Source organism: Cydia strobilella, chromosome 12 (assembly GCF_947568885.1).
Source record: "Cydia strobilella chromosome 12, ilCydStro3.1, whole genome shotgun sequence".
Lineage (NCBI taxonomy): Eukaryota > Metazoa > Arthropoda > Insecta > Lepidoptera > Tortricidae > Cydia > Cydia strobilella.
Window position 1 is genome coordinate 1,706,801 of NC_086052.1, and position 24,008 is coordinate 1,730,808.

Consider the following 24,008-nt stretch of genomic DNA (forward strand, 5'->3'; position numbering starts at 1 on the left):
AAATGTATGGAGGCGGTGTTTATGAGTGTAGAAACCAGAATTCTGTAATTAGCTAGCCATACATGCACGGATTTGCCCGTCGGATCTGCCTGAAAGATGTGTCTGGCAGACACATCCGTCAATGTGTGGCGAGAAATAGACAGCACAGATGATGATTATGTAAGTACTGCGGAATGGAGTATCGAGACAAACCATTCTGGTTTAACGATACTTTTTATTAATTACCATGTAAAATTTGTGATTTATCTCTAGTAAATAAATAAATAATAAAAGATTTGTCCGCCGGATGCCCGTCCGCTGCCCATCTGTGTCTATTTCTCGCCACACATTGACGGATGTGTCCGCCAGACACATCTTTCAGGCAGATCCGACGGGCAAATCCGTGCGTGTATGGCTAGCTATTTCGGAATAAGCTCGCACACCACGTCGCTTACGATAACTCTTGTCGCGGTAACGATACGACTGCATTATTGTTACGACCACAATAAAGGCACTTGTCCCGCTGCGTTATATTGTTGTACAGTCGCCATCAGATTTATCGGAGCGGCCGAGGTGCTCAAAAATATCTGAACACGCACTCTATCGCGTTGACAATAGAGCACTTTAGCCGCTCCGATATGTCTGATAGCGACTGTAATATCGCATACACATTTGCCAGCTTCTACATCTAGTATTTCATATTGAAATAGCGTATAAAATATTTTTATGTTGATTAAGTGATTGCTGTTTGTAATAGCCTATTCTGTACAGATGTATAATGCATTACTCTGTATACAAATCGCCGCATAAAGTAACTAGTTTTCGTTGCGTTCCAGTGAATAAAATGGGAACATTTTTATTACATTTTATGGAGCTAAATTAGTAGCTTTAAACATTAAAATACTGTCTATTAGCACAACAGTAATGCCGTCCGACGATTTGTCATAAATATGGTATTTTTAAGATGACATATTATTTTTATTTAAATACTAAAGGAAAAGGAAAGCTAACGTTAACTATGTTGTATGTAAGTTTAGTTTTTTTCCTTTTAAACTGTTAAGTAAAGTACCTACGGTGCTCAAACATGGTCATTAACTGAGGCGTTAAAGTCCAAACTCAAGGTTTGCCAGCGAGCGATGGAGCGCAGTATACTATAGGTGTTCGCAGAACTGATAGAATCAGAAACACGGAACTGCGCTCTAGAACTCGAGTTGTAAATGTAGGTGTCCAGACCGCTAAGCTTAAGTGGGACTGGGCTGGGCATGTCTGCCGCATGCACCCTGAAAGGTGGGCCAAAATGGTTACCGAGTGGGACCCACGGAACACCATAGATGGTGCTGGCCGGGGTGCAGGCAGGCCGAAAAGGAGATGGCGGGACGACTTGGACGCATTTTATCCGGATTCGCGGGACACTACAAACGACAGGGTCGAGTGGAGGAAACGAGGGGAGGCCTTTGCCCAGCAGTGGGACACTAAATTAGGCTAGTAAAATAAAAAAAAAGTAAAGTTGAAGTTCTAAAATCAGAGCTCAACGAGATGAACGAGAGTGCGGTGTTAGGGTCGGCAACGCGCATATCCCTCTTCTGGAGTTGCAGGCGTACATAGGCTACGGAGACTGCTTAACATCAGGCGGGCCGTATGCTTGTTTGCCACCAACGTAGTGGAAAAAAAAAATCTAGCAATATTTTGTTAAGGGTCCTCGGCAAGGTTGGTTCTCCATACAAACGTATCCGCTCTCATTTTAAAACGACTAGCTAGATTGCTCTGAAACTTTATACTTACAATAGGATAAGGTATGTATATCTATGTCTGTAATTAGTTTATGTAGCTTCAGATACCATAGTTAAAACATACAGCGAATTTAAGTTTTTCATACATAATTTTTTTTTATCTATTTCGTTTGTTTTATAAACTATATAAATAAACTAATTACAGATGTCATTGTATGTGCAAAGTTTCATTACAACCCAATACGTAGTTTTAAAATGAGAGCGGAACTGGAACTTCGTTTGTATCAAAAGGTGCAATTCGGCCGAGCTTGCCGGGGACTTAAAGATTAAAATATTAGCTAGAATACACGCTGTAGGCCAAGCACATGATTGGCGCGACAGTATCTCGCCGCGAGATAGACTACCCGTCTTTTACTAACTGTATGAATTAAAGGGGGACGGGTAGTCTATGTCGCGGCGAGATACTCTCGCGCCAATCATGTGCTAGCCCGGCTGATACAAACACTTACCATGTAAAAGGTGCCTTTGGTGCCCAGCCAGCTGTAGGCCGTATTTCAAAGAATATGAAATTTTAACGTTATCTGGCATCTACATTCTAGAACTGGCAACTTTCGTGCGCAAAAATTCACACATATTCAGACGAACTCAAAGTCGCCGAAGAGAACTTAACCTAGTAATACAGGCATCTAGTACCCAATTGTTTCGAAGCAGCCCAAACTATGCTACGGCTACTTTATATACCTATAATAGAATCCCTAACCATATTAAGTCGGAGGATAATATAATAATATTTACTAAGAAACTTAAAAAGTACTTAATAGAGAAATGTTTTTATTCTGTCGATGAATTTGTAGCGGGCAGTGTGGTTAAATTTAGTTTAATTTGTAAATATGTATATAATGTTACAATAAGTAATTAGTGTAGATGTTGCAACACCCGAATCGGGTAGCATGTAAGAACTTCTTGTAATATTTAATACCTTTTGTACCTACTACATGTATGCAATTGTGAAAGAATAAAGAATAAAAAGCCATACGCCGCGGCGGAAAATTGCCGTATTTTATTTCCCATCTCCCTTAATTACGCGTTTTGTTAGCGATGCGTAGACCAGCTACCGGTGCATACCGGGAATGTATATGAGCATCATAATGATGTACACGGGAGCTACCTTTACAAAAGCCTTTTTACCTCCCTCTTAAGCGTCATGAGAATGTTAAGGTGATTTTACATGAATTCTCCTCTCGAAAATAGAATTGTCGTAACAAAGTAGAATTTATATTTTCTCTTCACTTCTTAAAAGAAGAGCGATTATATCTTGAAATTAATTCATAAAGTGGGTATGCACTTTTGCAGCTCGCTGAATACTGTAAACCCTTTAACTTGATGGTGATTTTGTTAGTATACGTCGAAGATACATAGTTGATACTAGACTCATTTGTCTAATTACTTACATGGTAAACATTTTTTTTGACGAGCAGTCTGAGTCTGACTCTGCCTATTGAAGCCGATCGTCCCGGGTTTGAATCCCGGTAAGGGCATTTATTTGTAGTAGTAGTAGTAGTAGTAGTAGTAGTAGTAGTAGTAGTAGTAGTAGTAGTAGTAGTAGTAGTAGTAGTAGTAGTAGTAGTAGTAGTAGTAGTAGTAGTAGTAGTAGTAGTAGTAGTAGTAGTAGTAGTAGTAGTAGTAGTAGTAGTAGTAGTAGTAGTAGTAGTAGTAGTAGTAGTAGTAGTAGTAGTAGTAGTAGTAGTAGTAGTAGTAGTAGTAGTAGTAGTAGTAGTAGTAGTAGTAGTAGTAGTAGTAGTAGTAGTAGTAGTAGTAGTAGTAGTAGTAGTAGTAGTAGTAGTAGTAGTAGTAGTAGTAGTAGTAGTAGTAGTAGTAGTAGTAGTAGTAGTAGTAGTAGTAGTAGTAGTAGTAGTAGTAGTAGTAGTAGTAGTAGTAGTAGTAGTAGTAGTAGTAGTAGTAGTAGTAGTAGTAGTAGTAGTAGTAGTAGTAGTAGTAGTAGTAGTAGTAGTAGTAGTAGTAGTAGTAGTAGTAGTAGTAGTAGTAGTAGTAGTAGTAGTAGTAGTAGTAGTAGTAGTAGTAGTAGTAGTAGTAGTAGTAGTAGTAGTAGTAGTAGTAGTAGTAGTAGTAGTAGTAGTAGTAGTAGTAGTAGTAGTAGTAGTAGTAGTAGTAGTAGTAGTAGTAGTAGTAGTAGTAGTAGTAGTAGTAGTAGTAGTAGTAGTAGTAGTAGTAGTAGTAGTAGTAGTAGTAGTAGTAGTAGTAGTAGTAGTAGTAGTAGTAGTAGTAGTAGTAGTAGTAGTAGTAGTAGTAGTAGTAGTAGTAGTAGTAGTAGTAGTAGTAGTAGTAGTAGTAGTAGTAGTAGTAGTAGTAGTAGTAGTAGTAGTAGTAGTAGTAGTAGTAGTAGTAGTAGTAGTAGTAGTAGTAGTAGTAGTAGTAGTAGTAGTAGTAGTAGTAGTAGTAGTAGTAGTAGTAGTAGTAGTAGTAGTAGTAGTAGTAGTAGTAGTAGTAGTAGTAGTAGTAGTAGTAGTAGTAGTAGTAGTAGTAGTAGTAGTAGTAGTAGTAGTAGTAGTAGTAGTAGTAGTAGTAGTAGTAGTAGTAGTAGTAGTAGTAGTAGTAGTAGTAGTAGTAGTAGTAGTAGTAGTAGTAGTAGTAGTAGTAGTAGTAGTAGTAGTAGTAGTAGTAGTAGTAGTAGTAGTAGTAGTAGTAGTAGTAGTAGTAGTAGTAGTAGTAGTAGTAGTAGTAGTAGTAGTAGTAGTAGTAGTAGTAGTAGTAGTAGTAGTAGTAGTAGTAGTAGTAGTAGTAGTAGTAGTAGTAGTAGTAGTAGTAGTAGTAGTAGTAGTAGTAGTAGTAGTAGTAGTAGTAGTAGTAGTAGTAGTAGTAGTAGTAGTAGTAGTAGTAGTAGTAGTAGTAGTAGTAGTAGTAGTAGTAGTAGTAGTAGTAGTAGTAGTAGTAGTAGTAGTAGTAGTAGTAGTAGTAGTAGTAGTAGTAGTAGTAGTAGTAGTAGTAGTAGTAGTAGTAGTAGTAGTAGTAGTAGTAGTAGTAGTAGTAGTAGTAGTAGTAGTAGTAGTAGTAGTAGTAGTAGTAGTAGTAGTAGTAGTAGTAGTAGTAGTAGTAGTAGTAGTAGTAGTAGTAGGGCTAGGTCGATCTGTGTAAGATTGTCCCCAAATATAAAGAAAGAAAGAAAGAAAGAAAAAGCATTTATTAGCACAACATAACAAGACTAAAACTAGAAATAATTAAACAGAATGAGGTTGCGCTAAATGGTCCTTACTCAGCTTGGTGTCACGGTGTGAGCCAACATGGCACACTCCGCGACGCTGATTTTCAGTAAGGCCCAGTAGATGGACTAGTAAACACAATGTAAAAAATAAATAAGGGAAAGCTTAAATACAAATAACAATCAAATTACTTAATTAAAATTAGCCTATACCTAAGTCTTATGAATGTTCGTGTGTATGTATGTATGTAAGTGTCTATGCGATTTGTGTGTAAGTGACTGAGTGTGCACGGTTGCCTAAGTGTTGCATTTTTGCTTAGCCAGTATGAATTTACGGAGGATATGTATTTTATTTATTTATTTATCGCCTTCTAAATACGATTTCATGCCCCAAAGATTCTAGTCGACAACGTGCGAGGAATCGCTCTATGTAAACGGACCTTTAGAATTACAATACAAACGCCAGTCTGTACCATGTGCCTTGTACCTATTATCTGGATAATACACTGACTCATTCCCATTACCTATGTACCATTGCCTCAGAAAAACCAATATGAGTTAGATCCCTGCTTACTTATAGTTGTTATAGGCTGCAAGGTTACAATAAAGTGGTTTCTAATGTAGTATGGGTGAGGTTCGTGGGAAAATTCATAACATTTTGGAGTCCAAGGGTCTAAAGTTGTTTAAAAATAACTTCGGTGTAATGGTTGTGCGCGATTATTATTAAAAGAAAAGAATTTCTGGACATTAGCTTTTTACTTGCAAGAAATTGTTACCGAGATAAAGATGAACTAAATAAAGAACACAGTGATTATAATTATGTGTATTAATATGAAACTATTCAGCTACCCATTTCAGGTTAAACTGGAGAGTAGAAGCGGCATTCGAACTAAAACAATCAAATTTTTATATTACAGGAAAAGGTTTTGATTGGTTAAGAGCGATCGGACCGGTGCAAGGTGTTCCGGAAGGTCGCGAGTTCAAGTCGAAGCGGTGATTTTTTCCATTTTTCCTTGAATATAAAAAAATGTAGTATCGCTCGCAGACGTATCTGCTTGTTAAAAAGTAGTTTATAACAATTGAACCTACATTTGATATTGATGTCATACATTTGTCACCATTTGATATTGATGTCATACATTTGTCACCTCGATTGGCGCTTAAGGGGCCCACTGATTGACATTGGCCATATCATCAATCGTCATAGATTTGATACTTACCTACTCCGTTGGCTCAGCGACCCAAAATGAGACGGCCTCCGCCAGCGCCACTTTTCTCGATCCTGTGCGACCCCTCGCCAATTGTCGACTCGAAGTTCGTGCAGATCCGCCTCCACCATGTCGCACCAGAGATACCTGGGGCGTCCGACAGGTCAGGATGTCCTCCTGCTGGGCGACCCAGGTATACGCTCTTTTCACATTCCGATCTTCATCCATTCTCTTAAGATGGCTCAACCAACAGAGTTTGTGAGCTTTAGTCTCCCCCGTGATGTTAGGTTAGGTCTTCAATCTCACGGTTCCTATTAACTTGTACGCTAGGGTTGTCACTTTGCCGACACACAACACTCACGACATCCAATGGTATGTGGCGGGATGTTTTTTCCCCCTTACATTTGCTAATTACTGGATTCCACGAAGACGAAATCCCCTGTCCCTCATTTTGATGGAAATTTCGATGTTTTCTGATTTCAATTGCTTCACGTACCCGATTAAGTCCCGTGCTAGTTTTAAAATTATGAGTGAAATTATGGCTAAAAGATCAATATCCTATCAAAGGAAACTGCAATATTTCAAGATGGATTCCCTAGAAGACCGACGGACGCTCTTAGATGCAACTTTTTTGTACAAGTTAGTGAACCACAAAATAGATTGTCCGCAACTGCTGACGTTGTTGAACTTTCGTGCTCCATCTCGTTTCCCCCGTAATGCTATCACCCCTCTTTACGCCCCGCTTAGAAGAACAGTTTCAGGCACTAACTCTCCAGTATGCAGGTTATGTAAAATTGCTAATGGTTGCTGTGACAAGGCGGATATGCACTGTGACCCACTAAATAAATTTATAACATCTGTCCGAAAATATTTCTTAAAACACAAATAATTAGAAACATAAATAATTAGAAAATAAGTTTTAATTTAGGTATTTCTATAGATGTTTACTTATATTTGTTATGCATGCGGTGTTTACCTGTAAGTAATTGTGACACCACTCCTTACATGTATTTGCTTAGTACGTTATTAATGTATCGATGTCAACAATTGTTGGTAAACCTTAAATAAATAAAATAAAAATAAAAATAAAGTCGTGTTAATAGTTTAATTCAATACGTTTAGTTTTCAAGACTAAAAGAAAAATAACCTGAATATCATTATACTGGTACAAATCAGTAAGGTAAATGCGTAGGGTTGATCCTGCTCACTACTGAATCACCCTTTACCTAGTTATTGTATCATCTAAAAATACTCCCTTAGAATGTCAAGAAATTCCAATATAACAAGTATATACAAAAACCCCATTCACTGTAAAGAAGCCGGTTAGTTCGTCTGGATTCCGTCAAAATACAGTCAAGGGTATTGAAGTCAAAAAACTACAATAGAACGCCGCCTACTGGAAGCCAAATACAAAACCCACACGTCTCGCTACCTGCCTCTGCCTTTTCAAAAGGTCATAAGACGAGATTGTGTATTCTAAAGTAGTAACGCGAGAGTTGGCGAGTGTTGTTAGATGTATACTAGTGTAACGTGAGCTCCAGATTTAAACTTATACGATGTTAACTCACTGTTGACTAAAATGGATCTTAAATACATCTGAAAATCATCTCTCTTGTTTTGAGCACGACATTAGGTACATTTTTTTATGATATAGGAGGAGAACGAGCCGCATTTTTTAAATTTATTTACACAAAACCCTGATGGATGCATGACGGTAATAAGCATCTAAAAATCACCCATGGATATGGATACCTGCAACGCCGGAGGGGTTGCAAGTGCGTTTCCGACCTTTAAGATGGGAGCAGGTACATCTTAAAGGTCTTATCGATTCGGAAATGCGGTATTTCCGAATTCTTTCCACAGTTTAGCTGCGCGAGGCAGGAAGTTTCTGGAGAGACTACGGTTAAGGTCCAACCATTTATAATTGATGAAGATGGAAATGTTTTCGCGTAGAGTGATGGCGGAAAGAAGCGGCAGGGATTTATCGAACAATTCTTCGGAGCACTCCCCGTTATACACGATGGAGTTTTTTTTTAAGAATAATGAAAAAAATCACCGCCATGGGAAAGTTTCATGAGGATAGCAGAGGATACTAGCCCACTGGAATATCAACTAAGTTACCGATGCTTACATTTCTAAAAGACTTCAATGTGTAAGTATTACGAATGAGAAGGTTCTCAATTTGTCGGATTTTTAATGCTTGCTCCCCAATTTCTCGACATCGGCTGAGCTGTTTTGAATGTTTTCTTCGCAATGTTTGTCTGCACTGTTAGTTCCATTGTCAGGATCTGATGGGATCCTGGAGAAAAAAAAGTTGTTCGTGCATTTTCTTTCGAAAGTCTTGAAGAAGTACTATGTCGTAAAGTCGATTTATTTTGTTACTTTGGCTAACCTTTCGTCTTTGCGCGTTTAGAATAATTCTTGTGGTCGCACGCCCGAGGGGCGGGGTGGGGGGCAGGTCAGAGGGGCCGTGAGAACGCGCGCGCGCCGCCGGTTCCCAGGCACGCGCCCGCGCAGCGCGCGCCGACGGCACAGCCTAAGGTGGTTATGGACTTGTGGTCAATGCGGCTAATATTCGGTAGCGGTATTCGATCTGCTTCTTCGGCTACCACGAACGATCGTCTATTCTCGTCTTACATTGCCTGTAGTAACGTATCTAAATTTGATATTCGGATGACGACTACAGCAGTGGTTGCCACGTTACTGCAGCGGTGTTGACGCGGGTAATGTAACTTTTTAGTAGGTAAGTAAGATTTTCATGCAGCTCTGGACATAATCCAATGAATGGACTTGAAAGCTGAATATCTATGCTGGAGGACCTTTATAGCCTTGTTCATGCATGCATGTTAAATTTATAAATACTATTTAAACTGAAAATCGCAATATTCTTTGACTAGTTCAGTTGCTATCAGTACCTGTCAAACTTTAGAGTCACCTTACTCAGATTAAGGCCTAAATCCTAATACACCTCAACTGATTTACTACAAGTCTGTCTTGGCCCGCCTAAAGTTACCTCTGTTGTTTTCAGTTAGAGTCTCCCCACACCTAAAGACGCGGAATCGGCAATAGCCGCTAACAGCTGATTAAGCGTGGTGGAATAGTATTCAAATTGCATCCTTTAAAACAAAACTAAATTTATTCCTAATCTATATTCCAAAGCATCCTTTGAAACGAAACTTTTAATCTTATACCTTTAAACGATCAATTCCTGTATATTTCAGGGATCTCGGAAACAGCTCTAACGATTTCGATGAAATTTGCTATATGGGGGTTTTCGAGGGCGAAAAATCGATCTTATCTCTGGGAAAACGCGCATTTTTAAGTTTTTATGTTTTCCGAGCAAAGCTCGGTCTTCCAGATATTTATTTTTGAGTTTTTATGTCTCCCAGATATTTAAAATCTAATTATCTTCCAAACACCGCCACCTCCGTTAGGTGTACTGGGACGAGCATTCATTCGAAGCGAGGTCGCGGCGGTCGCGCGCCTCGTGGGCTAGTGTTAGATGCACACTTTCCTTCTCGCACTAAAACGGCATAACATTCTTACACTTTCTATGGCACATACGACGTTTATCATCTGTGATGAAACATCAGTTCAAGATAATAAAGTATTAAGAGTAGAGAATCTGGCGAGCGTTAGATGCACACATACTAACCTATCTTACATCATATATCCAAGCACTTCCTATGACACATACGTCCTTTTTCGACTGCTATTACAGAGATGTACGAAAATATAACTAAAACATTATATCTCCAGTTTTCTTTAATACTTACTTAATTTATCAACGGAGGTCGTAGTTTTTTTTATACTACGTCGGTGGCCAACAAGCATACGGCCCGCCTGATGTTAAGCAGTCTCCATAGCCTATGTACGCCTGCAACTTCAGAGGAGTTACATGCGCGTTGCCGACCCTAGCACTCCTCTCCCTCGAGCTCTGGCAACCTTACTCACCGGCAGGAACACAACACTATTAGTAGGGTCTAGTGTTATTTGGCTGCGGTTTTCTGTAAGGTGGAGGTACCTCCCCAGTTGGGCTCTGCTCTAGATCTGGAATGACATCCGCTGTCCTGTGCCCTACCACACAAAGCGAGATGTAATTCACAGTGTCCATACCTCTCTTTTGGACGTAGTTTAAGGACATACCCGGGTCCATTCAATTCAATCCAGTTCATTAGAATAAAGTATTAAAGAGTATAGATTCTCGCTAGGTTCGAGTCTTTATCGAATCAGTGGCAATAACCATAAATATAGCCATCGGTAATTGAAAGCGGAGACTTATGCCTTTGCACATGTAGGCTGGATGTTGATGCTCAAATGTGAGGAGAAAAGCAGTTGTGTCTGATTCCCACTGCAGAGAAGTTTGCGGTTTGTGAGGGTAGTCAGCGGGCTGAGCACGGTAGCATTTTTATCGCCTGTCACCATGCCTGTCACGTTCTAACAAGTGCGAGTGACAGGCATAGTGACATTAGTGACAGGTGATAAAAATGCAACCATGCTGACACCGCAGGTATTAGAATCAACATAATTTTCCCCTCACTAGCTCGGAAAGCCGTCTTTTATCTTTTAAAACAAGCGGGCATTTTATCCACTAGTGGGGAAAGTAATTTGACCTTGGATGGAGCGTGTTTAAGTAGCTTTTGACAGATAACAAAACGTAAAACGCTCAAAATATGATGAGCATAAAGGCATAAACCGTAATTACCTGTAGGCTGCCTGTTGATTTAGTGCCAACGTCATAAGCGTTAACGCTGCATTTTCGTAACTACCGGCAGTACCATTTTTTATAGGTACGTTTATTTATTTTTAATTTATTTATTTTACCTTTATTGACAAGTACAAGAAAGTACCACAGTACAAGAAAGTACAAATGGCGGACTTAATGCCGTAAGGCATTCTATACCAGTCAACCATTACCAGTACATTATTACTTATTGACCTTATTGTGTCTAAAACCTGTGCCTACGTGTATAAAAAATTAAAAGGTAACGAGGCGAAAAAAGCGTAATAAAAAGACACATTTTCACCGAACATAGCTAAGAATCCTTTTTCGACAAAGACTCGATTAAAAATTTACTCAAATGAATTCAATTTGGGACTTTCGATACGACAGACAAACACAGATACACATAGTCAATTTATAACCCTTTGTTTTTGCTCTCGGGGTAAAAGATACGATTGTGATTAAGTTTGAATTTAATCAGATTTGAAAAATATGATTTTAATACCTGCACATCGTAAGCGCGTTTAGATAATATTCTTGAAAAATATGATTTTAATACCTGCACATCGTAAGCGCGTTTAGATAATATTCTAAATAAATACTTCCAACATCCTAAAACCACTGCGAGGGACCTGGGGCCCGTTTCTCAAAAGCTTGTAACTTGTAATAAGTTGGAGTAAGTGGAAGTCCCTTTCTAACAAAAGCTGTCAAAAAGTGACATCCGCTTGTATTACAAGTTACAAGCTTTTGAGAAACGGGCACCTGGGGAGCGATTTTTGAATTTCGATCGCTCGATTTCGTCACTCGAAAATCGGTGGAAAACGTCGAAATGCTAATTTTTGAATGACGAGCGATAGAAATTGGGAATCTAGTGGTATTGACCATTCGTTTTCAATTCTATTAGTAGAATTTAAATGCCTAGTGGAGATATTATTGAACGAAATACACGAAATAGAGCGGTCGAAATTCAAAAATCGGCCCCCTGGTTTACTAATCCTATATAAACATTCAATATTTCACACGTTGTATCCCTGGAATTGCATGCGGCTGCGTATAGATAGACTCTTGATTTTCTAAAGGCCTGATTACGTCATGACTAAAGCATTTTTTTAATAATTTATAAACTTCAAATTCTATATAAAACATATATTAATGACACAACCTCACGAAGATTGGCCGCAGTATCCGCTTACCACACGGCTACACTTACAAAAAAAGAAAACTGTACCCACCTCAATCTTAAGGTAGGAGTTCTCCCCTTTGTGAGACCTCGTGCGACGGCGTCATTCCTAATTTATGCGCGGTCGTGCCGCCGCGGGCTCACCGCGTATTTTAAAAAGACGTATGTGCATTTACAACACGATCAGATATGACGTTTTAATAATAAATGGCATCTGATGATGACTCGTGACGTGCCGCCCGCCGCTTAAGCATTAGTTCTCAATACATGACATCACCAAGTTATGTTGGTCTGTTGGATGTACTAATATGTTAACAGTGGGGGTTGTTTGTAAAATGGGCAGAGCACGTGCAAGGATGCGTGAATGCAGTCACGCCGTACAAATAGTTGTATTCTCAGGTACCTAAATGCGATGTGCAACATGTTGGGTGATTGATATGTTTGGCTTTGGTTCCAAATCTGTCTATAGTTAGTAACACCTTCACTTTGCTAATATTCCGTTCCGTTCACGAAACTCTTATTAGATAATATCGCTGTCAATTGGCTGCGTGCGAAGTTGGTGGTAGGAGAAATACAAGCGACGCCAACGCACGGCGTGGTGAAAATATGAATTTTTGTGGGACTGGGACGACATCTGCATACCTACTATTTGGCTGCTGCCAAATTGTCAAATAGGGAATTAAATGACCGGCATTGGAGCTGATATCGTAAGCACATAATTTATTTCCAAAATTAAACAAAATAAAGTATAAACTACAACAACTATTGTTGTTGCAAAAATTGTTTCCAGGATCACTTCCTATTTCCTTAATATGTCATCTCAATCGTAATCTATACTTAACCACTCTATAAGATCTTATAGGTACATGTTTCAACGCATAAAAGGGTACTTAAATAAATTTTCAGAATAAATTATTGTAATAGCTACAAGTACAAGATTTTTAACGCCGACCGTCCCTAATTTAACAATTTTGATATCAATTTATCGGCAAGCATTTATTTAACATGCCGTGAAAAGACGTCTTATATTTTAAAAATAAAGTCGTATCTGTAAGACTTTGTATAACACATACGTCTTTTTATATAAAGGTACAGTTGAGTGTTGAGTAGCGAGTGGCAGAGCGCACGATATGTCAGTCTGTCTGTCCAAGGGAATATCAGCTACGCCTTTCAGAGCCCACTGGCTATATAAAGTTATATTCAACGTTAATTTAAGTGTTACGGTCCATATTATTATTGAAGACAACATACATTATGTTGGTCTTAAAGTTATGGACACAAAAGTTGACCCTCAAATTGACACACTTTTAAATTAATCTCTTGATAATTAACCGTGCATTTATGATTATGTCTGCTTCGTTTGTGTCTTATAGCGAAAATAAAATTGACAATAAAAAAAAGTATTAAGATTGCTAAAATTGCGTGCATTTAAAAACATATCGCCAAGTTTAGCGGTAAGGTGCATTAGAGTAATTTCGAAAGCGGGGTAAGTTAGCATTAGCAAGGGTCTATTTATTCGAATTTAAACTGTTGTAAGACATACTAACATTAAATAATTTCACGGTTTAGACTCACTTGTTTTAGTCACTCGCGCGACCTGTTTCGGAGAGCCTAGGTCTCCTTTCTCAAGCACTAATAGTGCGAGCAGCGTTCACGACGACCGTGTATTGCGTATATGTCGCGCGAGTGACTAAAACAAGTGTCTAAACCGTGAAATTATTTATTGTTAAGGTCTACTTATTGTTGCTACAATAAAAATTGCTTCTAGTTTATTTTACAAGATGTGGCAGGTATATTAAAACCGCATACAAGTCAAATCTATTCTGCAATGCCTTAAAAAACAGCAAAAAAGTCATCTTTACACTCTTTTTCCAGAAATATCCTCGGACTCAGACAAAAAATGCCACTTTACTTTAATAAAAACACGTATGAAGCCACGTCATCGCAAATAACAAGCCCGATTCTCTCATTATCCGATGAAGATTGTTCTTTGTGGATATGCAATGCGAATTTCCATTCCACCGCATGATAATTTCGTATGTAATGTGCGGGTGCAAGCTACTCCATCAGACACGTGAATAAAGACGTATCTGAGTGAATCTTGATTTCAGATACGACGTTGTGGTGATGTAGAGAGTCTATTGAGTTTGTGAGACCGGCGATGCTACCGGAATTACTACTGCGTAATCAAGCGACGTTTCTGCAGTTAGAGCAAATAAATGGCTCACGAGTTGTTCTTCGGGATTTTTAGATTTTCTGTAGTTAGGTACTCGCTGTAAAAAAAGTGACTATGAAGAATTATTTGTGGAATGCCGTATGTTGTCGGTGCATGGGGAGGTGGGGAGGTTGCTGGCACTAGAGCAGTTCAGTAAAGATGAGTTTAAAACCTATATAAATCGCCCTAGATTAACAAGAACAATGAGTAAAAAAATGTTAGAGGTTCCGTCGTGTGGTAATAATTATTATGGAAAAAGAAGTAGGAAGTACCTGGTCCCCAAATTGTATAATGACATACCTTATGATATAAGAAAATGTAAGTCATTTAGGATGTTTAAGCGTAAAATAAAAATGTTTCTGTTAGACAAAGTTAAATTGAAGTTACTACCGTAAACACTAAGATGTACCTAAGTAGGTTATGTACTTAGTATGTAATTAGCTAAGACTACCCATCTGTTTTAAGGGAGTCCCCTCTGCCAACAAACTGTCTTGCAGTTTGACAGAATAATTAAATGTAAAATAGGGTTTCTTTCGCCAGAATAAATGTTTTTTTTTTTTAATTACGTTCTTAAGGTGATATTCTGATGGCGATTACAGTCGCTGATGTTGGAGTTAAGCTAGACTGAAGATACCCAATTGAAGTGTTTAAAAGAGAGGCCATCGCGTATATGCACAATCATGAGTGCGAAAGAGACAGATAACTAATACAAAAACGTGACTACTTTTGAGACTTATAGCGTCCGCTTGAATGTGCTAAACGTAAGGTTAGCGGAGTGGAAAATACGCTGCATTCGGGAGATACGGTGGATGATTATACCTTAAAATGTACTATTAAAAAAGGAATTAAGTGAGTATTGAACGTTCCAATCGCAATGACAGGAATAAATTGACGGTGCTGCAGTCGTCATTACTAACATGCCAATATTCATTATAGTAAAATATGAGGTCACGCATAATCTGTATTTATACATATTACATTGTGTACCTGTGTATAATCACTACATAGTATAAGACAAAGTCGCTTTCCGCTGCCTGTCTGTCCCTATGTATGCTTAGATCTTTAAAACTACGCAATGGATTTTGTTGCCGTTTTCACCTATCAATAGAGTAATTCTTGAGGAAGGTTAACCCGTGCGAAGCCAAGGCGGGTCGCTAGTTAGGTAATATAAAGTTGTACACTACACTTTTTGTATGTAAATTTTTACATTATTCCGCACAAAATTAGTAACTCTTATTACGATCCTAATAGGAGGAAAAAAATGCCTCATGATTTTGATTTCGTTACCGTTATCATTCTTCATAAACTTTATATGACGGTAATGGAATGGAAGGAACGAAAAATGTATGGACAGTTTAGGACAGATTTTTTCTCTTATAAAGAGGCCCACTGACTATCAGTCCGCCGGACGATATCGGCCTGTCAGTTGTTCGGAACTGTCAAATTTTTGTTCTAACTGACAGGCCGATATCGTCCGGCGGACTGATAGTCAGTGGGCCCCTTCAGGAACGAAAGAGCTCGTGATTCTGAGTAGAAACACAGAATAAATAATAGTTTTAGGTACAGATACTAGGTACCATAGATAATAGAAGAGGAAAGATGCTTGGGCACCTGATACGACGCGACGAATTTATCAAAAAACATCATAGAAGGGAAAGTTGAAGCTAAGAGGAAGAAGGGAAGAACAAGGAGAGCGTACGTGCATCAAATAAAGGAAAAACTCAACGTCGTGTTGTATCAGGCTGTCAAAGAGAAGGCAGAGGACCGCCAAACATGGAAATTGCTCCACCAACAAGTCTTACTCTTAAATATATGATGTTGACTAGGTACAGAGTACAGAAGATTCACTCTCGAACAAAACGCGTCTATTACGACACATATGACCGCTAGGTGGCGCAAGCGCGAGCAAACGTCCGTTCCGCAGTGGTGCGCGGAAACTAACTACTATGGCTAGACACCAAAATTGGTGTGGGCCGCATGTACTTGTAGCGATGCGACGAAATCGCGTAGTGAGCCACGCCTGGTAGAAACAACATGAACATTTCCAAATCTCAAAAAGGTGTAGTTTACATAACATTACTTTAAATGAATGGCCAATATATATTTTAGTTAAAACATAGTTGTTACGAAAACTACGAGATGTTTACAAAATGCAACCGCACACTATACAAGTTTTGCAAGATGTTATTTAAAATTGAAATTGATTCTGTATTCCATATTCCATTGCATAAACGCCGGCCATCTTATTTTCAATTACGCTGAGATCTGATACTCTAATTGATCTGATAACTTGCGGGGTATCAATTATCTGGGTAATAGTTTGTGATATTGATAGTCCAGTCAAAACCGTAAGTTTTAGTAAAAGTCAAAGGTGGAGATTGAGAAAAGCGTTACAAATATTTACTGACTTACTACTAGCTCCTGCCCCCGACTTCATCTTGGTGTGATGATAATGATTGGCAAAAATTATCCTATGTCTCAAACTATCTCCATACCATTTTTTTTCTTAATCGATTCAGCGGTTTAAACGTAAAGAGGTAACAGACAGACATACAGACAAAGCTACTTTTCACAGATTAGGTTTGCGTATCTCTTGTGGACATACTCTTTTTTTCCCCAGTTTTAACGGTTCGGGTCCAAGCCGAGGCGACCGACACTTCAGTTTTCTATAGACAAGTAATTGTCAAAAAAAATATTTTGTGACACCCACTTTGTTGCTGACTGTACTTCTTCTCGTTTGCATGTCTATTGAGTACTTCTTGAGACCTTTATAATGAGCCTAAACTTGATGTGTTTGTGTTTTTCCATCGTGGAGTTTTTTTGGCTACCTACCGGCTGCATCATCAGAACACCTCCATGTTAGCATATTATTGCATTGTCACCGGAATTACGACAGTACTCCAAATTTTAACAGAATCAGATACCGGGAAGTGGTTCAAATTTTAGTTACAAGATTTGAAGCACTACATATACGCAGTGAAGCTAAATAAAAGTGTGTAATAAAAGTGTGTAATAAAAGTGTGTAAATAAAGTGTAAATAAAAAAGTGTGTAAAAAACTCGTGATCACCTATCCCGTCATAGTGATATATCGAAGTTTCGTAAGCCTCGGCCCAGGCTCGTACCGTTCTATCGAGAGTAATGCTTAAGGGGATCCCATCCCATGCCCCAATGACCTTCGATTTGAATCCCTTAGTTTTCTAATGTTTTTTGTAGCTTATCATATTAACAGCAACGGATTTTAGCAATATAGTATCCCATATTTACTTCGAAGTTCATTGTTTTCGAAATATTTGGCATCAAAGTTGAACAATTTTAGGCCAAAAAGCTGGTTCCCTGGCCATAACTTTTGTGTTAATTAGTTTAAAATTAAAACCTTAGAAAATTTTTTAGAGAAGTCTAAGACGAACCCAAATATGTAGATTTCGTATAAGTAAGATCTTTCACAGCAACCGAGATACGAAAAAAGTGTTTTTTTAGACAATGTTTAAAACAATCATAAATAAATAAGTATTAATTTTTTTCACAATCCGGTAGATAAAAATGGAGATAAAAGATTGAAGAACCGATAGCCGCTTGTCTTATAATTCTATATGTAGTGCAAAAGTAGGAGATACGATTCAAAACTTGTCAAAAATCGATGAAAACCTCAGGTAGCCCCTTAAGTCTATGTGTAAGTGCCTGCATTAGGTACGCTATAAGGTAGCCATTAAAATACGACACTTGAATTAAGCGTGTGAACTGGTGAAAGGATTGCTAGCACTTTAGCCGAGATTCAAGGAGACGCAACATTAGCGTACCATACTTACGTATAGAGATACTAAATCCAGCAATCCAACATGCTTAGAAAAAGCTTTTATTTTTGTGTCACAACAGTTTACGGGGCAAAGTTGTTGTTTAAGAGTCCCCGGCAAGCTCGGCCGAATTTCACCTTCCCATACAAACAGAGTTTCGTTCTCGTTTTAAAACTACGTGTTGGATTGTAATGAAACTTTGCACATACAATGACATGAGGCATATCTAGGTCTGTAATTCATTTATATAGCTAGTATATAAAACAAACGAAATAGAGCAAAAACAAGTTTTGCATGAAAGTTTCTCTGAGCGCGTGCCACGGCGCGTGCCACGGCGCGTTCCATTGTGTCTAACAATGGCACACAATGGCCGACCACTCGGAGAAAAGAAACAATGGCTTTTGTTTAACAGATTAGGGTCTAGACGTAAAAATCATTTCAGAAGATGCAGACTATACGTAAACGTTTAAACCAAGTTTAAGCCTGTCATTTTAAAATGAGAGCGTATCTCCGACTGTGGAGGGGGTCCCTTTGTTTGACATAATTATTGAAAGTCATAACGTAATGATTGTCATATTATCATTAGTCATAATTCCGAAACTGTTCATTTTTCAGAATTTTCCTCGGGTTATCCTATAGATAGGTTAGGTTAGGTTTGTTTTATGGCCTTCCCAGTGAAGAGGCTTACTATTCGCCTCTGACGACGGCGACGGATGCCGATACCGAGACAGCTGATTCCGATTGTTAGCTGCCTATCCCCGCCTCAAACCAACCCGAGAAAGTACGGAAGCGGCTGCTGAGCGAGGAAAAGGGGTCGGAAGTATCTAGTGATGACGCTTCCAACCCCGGAGCGAGGCCTAGCTCTGGACCAAACAAGTTTCTGAGAAAAACCAAATTATGACTAATGATAATATTACATTATGACTTTCAATAATTATGGCAAACAATAGAGATGGGAGCGGCTCTTTGGCAGCGAGTTCATGCAAATCTTAATTCCCCTATAATTGTGCAACTTTTACCATAAAAGCCCCTACAGGCCCGAAGCTCATAAAAAAGAACGTTACTTGTTCGATACTGTAAATTTCGATTGGGCAGCCTGTAATAACTGTAATAAGACGTGCTGCGGGCCCCATAAGTCACATACGCCAAGGAACGGGATTATAAGACATCGGATCATCATTATCTTCCGTTTATATCGTCATTATTCCACGGCTGGAGTCCGCCCGGCAGCGTCACTCCAAGGATTGGTATAGACGACCGGTCCGGCCTAGTGGGTAGTGACCCTGCCTGTGAAGTCGATGGTCCTGGGTTCGAATCCCGGGCATTTATTTGTGTGATGAGCACAGATATTTATTCCGGAGTCATGGGTGTTTTCTATGTATTTAGGTATTTATATATTATATATATATTTACTCTACATTACTTTTTAGGGTTCCGTACCCAAAGGGTAAAAACGGGACCCTATTACTAAGACTCCGCTGTCCGTCTGTCCGTCCGTCTGTCCGTCTGTCCGTCTGTCCGTCTGTCCGTCTGTCCGTCTGTCTGTCTGTCACCAGGCTGTATCTCATGAACCGTGATAGCTAGACAGTTGAAATTTTCACAGATGATGTATTTCTGTTGCCGCTATAACAACAAATACTAAAAACAGAATAATATAAATATTTAAATGGGGCTCCCATACAACAAACGTGATTTTTTTGCTGTTTTTTACCGTAATGGTACGGAACCCTTCGTGCGCGAGTCCGACTCACACTTGGCCGGTTTTTTACATCTAAGCTGCGCGAGACTTGTACCCTTTTCCACCAGGTCTACAGAATTATGTTTACCAATATTGATTCACTCAAAACGAGACGCCATCGCCAGCCAGTCGCCTCGATAACGGCATTAAAAATCTTCTTATGACATAAATAACACCACACTCACGTTTCTCGATGCTCTCACAGTAGTAGTCACGAACTTATACTTCACTTAATTAGCGTAAATAAGACAGTTTTGCGAAAAAAACAACGCGAGCCGTGAAAAAGGCCCTTGTTTCCACCGAACCGGATTCGAGGATTTAAAGTCGGCGTCTTAGCCACACTTTATGTCACTGTTTATTTTTTAATGAGGTTTATCGTCTTGAATGTACACGCAAAAAATAAAGGCCATATTTTAGTATAAACTTGTTCTTAGTAATACTTGAGTTGAATTACATTAAAAGCTTCTTAACTCGTAAACGTGTTTAAGCTAACATGGTCATTTAGATTATGAATGTAATTGAAAACAGGATACTTATTTACCGTGTGTATTTGTTTTGGCGAGTTCCCGATATTTCACATAATGCCATCTTCAAAGAACTAACTACCGTAAAAGTGTAAAACCACGCAACTATAGTTCAAAAGCTCGCAGCTATGGTCGAAAACTAACTCGAATATCTTCATTCAGTGTTAAGAGTCCCCGGCAAGCTCGGCCGAATTGCACCTTCCCATACAAACGTAGTTCCGTTCTCATTTTAAAACTACGTGTTGGATTGTAATGAAACTTTGCACATACAATGACATGAGGTATATCTAGGTCTGTAATCAGTTTAATCTCATGAACCGTGATAGCTAGACATACAAATGGAGATTCGTTCTCATTTTAAAACTACGTGTTGGATTGTAATAAAACTGCACATACAATGACATGAGGTATATCTAATTTTGGTCTGTAATTAGTATATATAGCTACAGTTTATAAAACGAAAGAAATAGAGCTATAACAAATTTTGTATGAAAAACTTAAATTCGCTGTATTTTTTTAACTATATAAACTAATTACAGACATAGATATACCCTAATTTTTTTTTAACAAGCAGAAACGTCTGCGATCGATGCTATTAAGCTTAGAATAAATTTAAAAGTGGAAAAATTACTGCCTTGGTGGCTCAGTTGGCAGAGCGCTGGAGTATCGATCCAGAGGCCGTGAGTTCAAGTCTCACCCAAGGCAGTAATTTTTCCACTTTTAAATTTATAGATATACCTTATTGTAAGTACAAAGTTTCAGAGCAATCTAGCTAGTCGTTTTAAAATGAGAGCGGAACTACGTTTGTATGCTGTCACAGTTGTAACGCAAAACATTTTCATAAAAGGAAAAAAACATAGGCAACATCAAAAAGAATATTGGTATTGATGTTGCACTTGTGGACTATAATACTTGTAGTATGGACTATGGTCGGTTTGTTTAATGATACCCCATTTTCATTAGCATTTATATCGTAAACGTGTATCGGAACCCCAATGTCGATGCTTGTGTAACCATAAAAATCGATTAATCATTCATCCTTTCATTCAGTCCCATGTCCCATCATCAGCCCGTCAGTGAGAGCAACCCTTTTGCGATTTAAAAAAGTATGAATACGCAAGTCACTGCGCAATTGAAACGTCACTTATTGAATGCATGGCGACGAAAGAAGTGAATTGGCATTTAAGAAAAATATATATCTATTTGCAATCTAGTGTATTATCATAGAGTAACTTATACTAGAGCGGTACTACTGTCATAGTAAATTTTGTAACCCCAGTAAATTCACTGCCATCTGTCGACACACTTTAAAACTAAAAATGAAGATTTATAAAAATACGATAGAATGTATTTAAATATATTAATAACGGGTCACTCACGTGTTTTAAGTCGAAAACGCTCGACATGTTTCACTCCGTACCGAGGAGCGTCATCAGGAGCTTGCGTCGACGGTGACGGACCGGCGCAGACTGCGGGCCGCAGCCCTCCGCGCCCGATGACTCGGCGCGGGTGCCGGTGGCGGCAGGGGGGGCGAGAAACTACCCTCGTTTACGGCACTATTATCAAATGATGGGTTGCAATAGTGCCGTAAACGAGAAAATAACAAACGAAACCGTCAACGCCATCTATACGACTGTAGGCCAAAGCTAGTAGCGCCCTCTGAACGAGAATCAAATTTTCTTGATTTTCGAGGCACGTTTTTTCCTTAGACTGTATCCATCTATTACGGAGTTATGAGTTATATCTATCTTTGGTATTATCAAGGCTTGAAGTCCATATACGAGTAGTACTGGCCTTTATATTGCTTTGCTACATCGCATAAACCATTGCTTACGGCCCGGCCACGACATCGCGCGGCGGCGGCACCGGCGAGCGGCGGCCATAGGTTGGAGCGAGACACAGCGATCGGACCTTTCGTTCCCACCTATGGCCGCCGCTCGCCGTTGCCGCCGCCGCGCGATGTCGTGGCCGGGCCGTTACTGTTCCTTCTGCATAAGCCCACTTGGCTAAATCTATGACTTTATAAGCAGGGCCGTCTTAGACTATGCTGGGGCCTTTGGGCACTCAAGAATTTGGGGCCCTTTTGAATAGAATAGAATAGAATATAATTTTATTGGTATTAATCATACACTGTCAGTTACATAAAAAAAATAATTACTTACAAAATGATAATAAATTCACATGTCAATATTTTTAAAATGCACATAACTAAACTTTGGAAAGTAAAGAAAGCGAATTAAACTAACACCCCGACCAGACTGTTGCTCACTGTTACTCTATGTCCTTCGGGCCCCGTGTGCCCTTATGGTAAAGACGGTACTGTGTTTAGGTAGTTTTGTGTTTATTTTTGCTTAAAAAGTAGTTCAATGAAATCGATGAAAAAAATCATATTATAATTTTACTTATATTTAACTTTATATTTAAAACTTCTTAACCGACTTCAAGTGGAGGCCCTATACACCTCCAGGGTGCCCTAGGACAAAGAACAACAACCGTCTTCAAAATAAGGAGAAGGTTATCAATTCGACTGTATTTTTATTATTATATATTAGTTGGTTGTCAATTTACTTATAATTTTTTAACACCCAAAAGCATCTAGAGTTAGACCAAGAAAAGTGCAACGATTTTGATAGCATACGCAGTGCAAGTGTTATTTATACGTCATAATTTCATAGAAGTTTGTCGTTTAAAATAAGCACTGCGTGTGCTAATCAAAATCGTTACAGACTTATAGTCTAACTATATTTAGATACACTTTAAGTATTTTTGACAATGCTCTCTGATGACCTAATTTTAATTATTATATTATATCGCTACCCATTAAAACCATTGCAGGTCTTACCAACAGATCTCTGAGGACTAGAGGTCTGTTAGAAGTATTAGAACAAATTAAATTATTTTCAGAAAATACTTTTAATTTGTTTTTATTTCAAGTAGAAACGCTACTATATAAATTATAAACTGATATAAATGTCATATACTAAGAAAAAGTGTCCAAGGCCTCCAGTGCCCCAGGCTGCCGCCCTGCAGCAGGCTGTTTCAGCCTGGGGCACTGGAGGCATTGGTCACTTTTTCTTAGTATATGACATTTATATCCGTTTACATTGCAGGTCTTCGTTAAAGCTAAGTGGCACACAATAAAAAGTAAATGAGTCTACATTAGCCATTACAATGAGGGTCAGAGACGATTACCATTATTATGTTCTCTTAATGCGCGCATGGCGACAGTCAACTGGAAACATTGTCATATGATGCTGTGAAAAATACATGAGTATTAAATACTTAGGTACAGAATGTTTTTGTTAATGTCTGACACTGAGAGGTTATTATTTATGCAACTAGGTTGACATACGACCTTCAAACCTTTAAGAAAAGAGCATACTAACCCCTCTGGTATTCCTGGTGTCCATGGGCAACGGTAATCGCTTACCATCAGGCAATTCGCAAAAAATAACACAATAACAAAGGTCATACTGAACAACTTTTAGTATATTAGATTATTTTAAAACGGGTCACTCACGTATTATTAAGTCGAATATGTTTGAGTCTCACGGGAGTTTTGTAGTTAACTTTTAGTATGGCTACAATCGCGAAAACCGGGAAAACGCTTGGCATATTATAGATTTCTGCGAATCAATTATGATTCGCGAGTATATTATTATTACTTTAAATACCGTTGCTTTCTTAGAACAGCAGATTTTT

General features: G+C 38.7%; 1 non-coding gene across 1 annotated transcript; it reads left to right on the forward strand.

Annotated features, from left to right (window-relative positions):
- Window positions 1–20,938: 20,938 nt before the first annotated feature.
- Window positions 20,939–21,011, forward strand: Trnad-auc (transfer RNA aspartic acid (anticodon AUC)). The gene has a single exon. It is a non-coding gene; the product is annotated as a tRNA-Asp (tRNA).
- The last annotated feature ends 2,997 nt before the right edge of the window (window positions 21,012–24,008 follow it).